Source organism: Amphimedon queenslandica, unplaced genomic scaffold, assembly GCF_000090795.2.
Source record: "Amphimedon queenslandica unplaced genomic scaffold, v1.1 AMPQUscaffold_13515, whole genome shotgun sequence".
Lineage (NCBI taxonomy): Eukaryota > Metazoa > Porifera > Demospongiae > Haplosclerida > Niphatidae > Amphimedon > Amphimedon queenslandica.
The window spans coordinates 635,408-641,271 of record NW_003546249.1 but is presented as its reverse complement, the minus strand read 5'-3'; the positions used below and the strand labels follow the sequence as shown (position 1 = coordinate 641,271).

The following is a 5,864-nucleotide window of genomic DNA, read 5'->3' as shown; positions in this document are numbered from 1 at the left end:
AATAATACTGAATAACAGTAAAGGACACTATGTGACACTATTAAGGGAAGTTTTACTAATAATAAGAACATAATACACATTAATATCTTTTAAATACAATTAGATATTACTAACACAATAAGTAACACAACTGAATAACAGTAAAGGACACTATGCTACACTATTAAGGTAATTTATACTAATAACAAGTACACAATACAGATTAACATCTTTTAAATACAATTAGATCTACTAACACATCAAGCAATACAACTGAATGACAGTAAAGGACACACTATTAAGGAAAGTTATACTAATAATAAGAACACAATACACATTACCATCTTTTAAATACAATTAGATATTACTAACGCAACAAGCAACAGAACTGAATAACAGTAAAGGACACTAAGCTGCACTATTAAGGTAAGATATTGTAATAATAAGTACACTATGCACATTACGATCTTTGGTAGACAATTACATATTTCTAACACATTAAGTAATACAACTGTGTAACAATAAAGGACACTATGTTACACTATTAAGGTAAGTTGTACTAATAATAAGAACACAATACACATTACCATTTCTTGTATACAATTAGATACTCCTAACACATCAAGCAATACAACTGAATAACAGTAAAGGACACTATGCTACACTACTAAGGTAGTGTAAACACAAACTCTTACCACAACAAGTGATGTACTGGGCTATAAGGAATGAAGACAAAATATCTAACGTATTCTCAAATCTTTTATGATGTTGAGGGATCATTCATAACATTCTTTACCTGCAAATATCTTGACAATAATTATCATCATAAATATAATCTTTTCAGTGAAACTGTTTTAAATGTTTTTTCTTTGCTTTTCTCGGTCTGTGACATTATGTCCTAACAAGTAGAAATAGAAGGAAAACATACAGTCTGTTTTGTAAGCGCTCCATAGTCTACCTTTGTTGTCAGAGGCTAAGAGGGAATGCACACCATAACTGGAATGGTAACTGGCTCTTCCTTAGTTGGCTTGATGGCTAAAGGAAAAAAAGAACGAGTAACACACTACTGACAACCTAAATCTCAAGCGGTCAATATGCTATGCACATTTTTATTGATCGCCTACAAAATAGAACGCTCCAGCCACTCTAACAATCACGCTTACTGTAAAGCTTACCTTTGTCTTTATCCTAAACAATGATGGAACTAGAGTTTTAAGTAGCAACACCACAAAGCAACTTTTTTTCCATTTTAAAGTTGTATGGTCATGTGATCAGTCATGTGATGTCATTTGTAATACGGAAAGTAAACGGAAACATTAAAAATTGGTTTTACAGCAATTTCTTCTAGGAAGAACGATATACGAAGGCTCATAACTCGAGATAGGTAAGCCGCATTGATGCGCAACAAGCACCAATCGATAGAGACTTGTCAGAGCAATTTTTTGATGTTATAATATAATTTTTCAAATTTTTTGTCTTAAGGCTGATTTTGTCAGACCACGTCATATTTTAGTTATCTGCAAAGCTTTTGACACTCTCTCCCACTCAATCCTACTGGAGAGTGTTAAAGGCTGGCATCACTGGCTCACCTGGGAATTTATCAGTGCATATCCATCCTCCCGTCTCTAGTGTGTATCAATGAACAACAATAAGTGTGATCTTAATCATGTGTCCCGCAAATAAGCTCTTAAGGCCAATCTTGTTTATAATCTATATCAATGACTTACCGCACAAAGTTAATTCCTCCTCTATAATTCTCTTTGCAGGTGATAGCAAGTGTAGGAAAAAGGTTAAAACTAAGGTATTTCATCATCCATGTGGCAGTACGCTTACTACATTGTTTTGTCTTGTGAACAAAACCATAGCAATGAGACTATTTGCATGCCTCTGTGCACAACTTTTTGCAGTCTCTAGACCCATCCGCTCCTCTGCAGCATGAGGCGTCGCTAGCCTAACACTTTCACTGAGTACAACTCATCAAAAACAAATGGCAAACAAAAGTGACCAACAGATTTCCAATAACAGTTTGGCAAACTTGCAATATCATTTCCCTTTACAAAAGATAGGATAACTCGCTTTTGTTTATCTGTAATGCTACTGGGGCCCCAAGCTGTCATCAACAAGGTCCAAATTTTCCATTTTGGTATAACTAAATGACATGACAATCTCGTAACAATTTAGATTGCACATGACTTTGCAATTTGATTGGGATGCCCATAATTCAGACATATTGCACAACTTTTCTACACTATCCACAGACCCTTTGGTTCCTCCGCAGCAAGATACACGCGTGGCGAGACTAGAATGGCCATTACTCTCTAAACAACTTATGGACAATATTCAAGAACATGTGACCCCATATGAGAAAACCATGCTATCTGCGAAAATGATCAATTAAAGATATAACTTACCAAATTTGTGATAGTGGCACTTTGCAGAAACTAAGATTTTATCAAAAATGTATTAATTTCCTTTCATTTGAAATCAAGTTTGCCTATAATCAAGTTAAAAAATTTACTTACAGTTCTTTCATTTGTTATGCAGCAAGTAAATAATGCTAGATTTGTACATAAAAATGTCTGTAACTTAATTACATCCGTTTAGACTTCTTTTTACATACAATATTTCGTGAAATAAAAGCTTGGGCGTCTATTTTCTAAAATGGTATTTCGACCGCAAAAAATACATAAAAAATAAAAAAAATTAGGCCCAGAGCGGGATTCGAACCCGTGACCTCGTGCTTTTGACTTCTGGAACTTCAGGCATTATCCACTAGACTATTGAGTCACTCCTAGACTAATGTTGTGTACTTATACTTAGATTCTATTGCTACTCCGGCGTTTATTCGAATGTGGCTTCTATTTAAGGATTTACGGTAAATAGTCATAACTCAACACTACGTGTGTCAAACAAAGACAATAAAAATGAAAACCAATGCTTAATTAAAAAGAACATCAATCTCAAACCTCAATTTAGGATCATTTAGCCTGATTTTCTTATATCTGGTCACACATTTTAAAGTCATTCTGAAAGTGAAGCATCGTGTAGCTATGGCCTTTTTATGAGTGGTAATGATGTACTGTCGACTGGATACGTGAACTCTCTAACATGGATTGGATACCCTATGCTTTTTTGCTCTTAATAGAGTAACTAAGTCTACCATTTTCATAGATTTATACTACTTTGCCGTTGTAAAAGGAGCCTAGTGATATGTGATGTCTGTTTGTTTCATTAATGGACCAGAAGGTGAGATTTACTGAATAATGGTTGATGGTGAGAGAAGAACAGACTGATCGGAACTCTATTTGGTATGAAATCTCTGGTTCTTTTGAATTAGTGTATTCCATCAATCCAGAAAATCTCATTCCCAATTTTTTGCCAGCCACTTATAAGGACAACAAGTGGCATTCATAATTGGTGCAGTGACACTGTGTGAAATCATGGTAAATTTATTATTTAATAAATTCTTTTACACTTCATTCTACTTTCTCTTATGGAGGAGACAAGTTACATTTTGCATGCTCGTGGCCTGGACACATTTGAAGTTTGCTACCTAAAGATGCACTCTGACTGCCTCTGTTATTCACAGTCCTTTTAATATTGTATAAACGGATTTTAGTACGTCAACCAAACAGTTGCAAAATTAATTTTGAAGTTAGACCTGTGGAGACATTTTGTGGCAACATTTCTGGTGAGTTCATGATTCAGGATTTGCAATATCTTCTGACAATGATTTTTGTTACATGCTACAGAGACTGATCCTCATTTTGTACACTTAGAAGAAAGTATGAAATCTCTCTTCACCAGTTTTTCACTGCGTCCACAACACATTGTCACTAGCATGGATATACGACAATCAACATAAGCAAAACAGAGTTATAAGCATTTTTGTGCTATTAGAGATACCTGACAGAAATGAATAAAACAAGACACTCAACAGAAAGAAAGATGTATGACTCAAAATGACATGATTCAATATATGTGACCATAATTTACAATAGGTACCCTATGGCGGATTTTGCAATTAATCATCATAAAAAATATCAACCTGTGAGTGTATTGTTAGACAAGCATTGTTTATAGAGGCTCATAGTAACTTTTTGCATCCTGTGGGGAAATTTGATGACCAATAGTGCTCTCGAAAGTTCGATTTTTATGGCTACCATGACAAATCCTACTATCTGCCATTAGCTACCTTCTGTCAATTATGTGATGTGCTTAACTATGAAAACACTAATAAAAACCAATACATACCACACACAAGAAATAATGTTACCACAGTAACAAACTACATAATCGTACTACACTCCTTGATTGGTAGATTGAGTTTTCTATTCCCAGTCCATCTCTTAGTTTCTGAAATCTACTTTTCTGTAACAGCTTCGTAAAATTATCAGCTATCATATGATTACTTAAACAATATTTCAAGAAATTAAACATTCGTGTTCAGGTTCTTGAACAAAATATTCTTTATATCAATCAGCTGGGTACTTTTCTACATAACTGGATTCTTGCTCATTGTGATTGTTCCCTTATTATCTTCCTTGATTTTAGTTGGATCTTGTACATCAACATTAAGATCACAGAGCAATCTTACTAGCCACAAGGCTTCTTAGGTTGCTGATCATCAAGTCATATAGACTATTTCACATGTTGAGTGATGTAACTGTGGTTTGCTTTTCATTCAGACAGCTAATTGTTCCTCTTGCCGATAAAATTACATTGTTGAAGCAGGTCGGTTATCAAGATCATTTGGCCAATAAGCATCAATATAACCTTCCCTTTTCTGACTTGTAGCTGTGTTGTTCCAAAAAAGAAAATTATTCCTTTAAGATACCTGCATTTTCGCTTGACAGCGTCATGTCACCTGTAGGAGTAGTAATGTATTTCGATGCAATAGCAACAGCATGTGCAATGTCAGGTCTATTGCTGAAGAGGCATGTATACACTTTTCGCCATTAACTGGTAACGTACTGGATGCACCTTCTTACTTAATTCATTGTATTTTTTATATTTTGGTGCAGATACCACAACAGCATTTGATACACCATACTTGTCAATAATCTTTGGAACATACTGTGTCTTGCAGAGAGATACACCATTCTCACATTTGTATGTCTATACCTAGACAATAATGCAGTTTACCTACATAATTGTTTATAAACTCTTTTAAGTAGTCAAAATTCACCCAGCATGCAAAGAGACAACATTTTGAAGAAACTGGTGCTGGGACTTACATCTTCACTAGGAAGAGTTGAGATAATTGCTATTAATGTAGATGATCTGATTGCAATTACTGAGTCAGGTGAAGCATCTTAGCTGGCAAGGAGGAGACTGTTTTATCCCATATAATGATTACTTTAGTTTATACTAACCTCTCACTTCCTTTCTTTACATAACCAGGACAAATGTCTTTAGTGAGATTGCCACTAGAATTGCAGTTGCAACATCTATTTGGGGAATCTTCATTCTCTCTTCCACTGCATATGTCAGGACTCTATGAATGCAGTAAAAATGATAATCTGAAAACAATGTTTTATCATAATCAATGCCATGTTTCTGGGAACTAGCTACTTAATTCGATCCACTTTACCGTGGCTATCATACTTCAATTTTAGTACCCATTTCACTAGTGTATCCAATGGGGGCCTGAGGGGGCTTTAGCACTCCCCTCATGGCTGGGCTCAGAAAAAATTACTTAAATCCTGGACTCTTGCATCACTACTAAGACTCTTAACAAAGTTATCTAGCACCCTGATCATAATATCAACAGTTTCCATGCTTCAAGATGGATTTACAGTGCTACAGTTAATGTTGCGTAACTTTAAGAAATATAATTTATATTGGCTAGATAACGTTCCATTTGCTGTTAATGTACTATAACG

General features: G+C 34.9%; 1 long non-coding RNA gene across 1 annotated transcript; it reads left to right on the top strand.

The window, feature by feature from the left end:
* The first annotated feature begins 268 nt into the window (after positions 1-268).
* LOC109585018 (uncharacterized) lies at positions 269-709 on the top strand. The gene is made up of 3 exons (XR_002186273.1): positions 269-405; positions 456-528; positions 587-709. It is a non-coding gene; the product is annotated as an uncharacterized LOC109585018 (long non-coding RNA).
* The last annotated feature ends 5,155 nt before the right edge of the window (positions 710-5,864 follow it).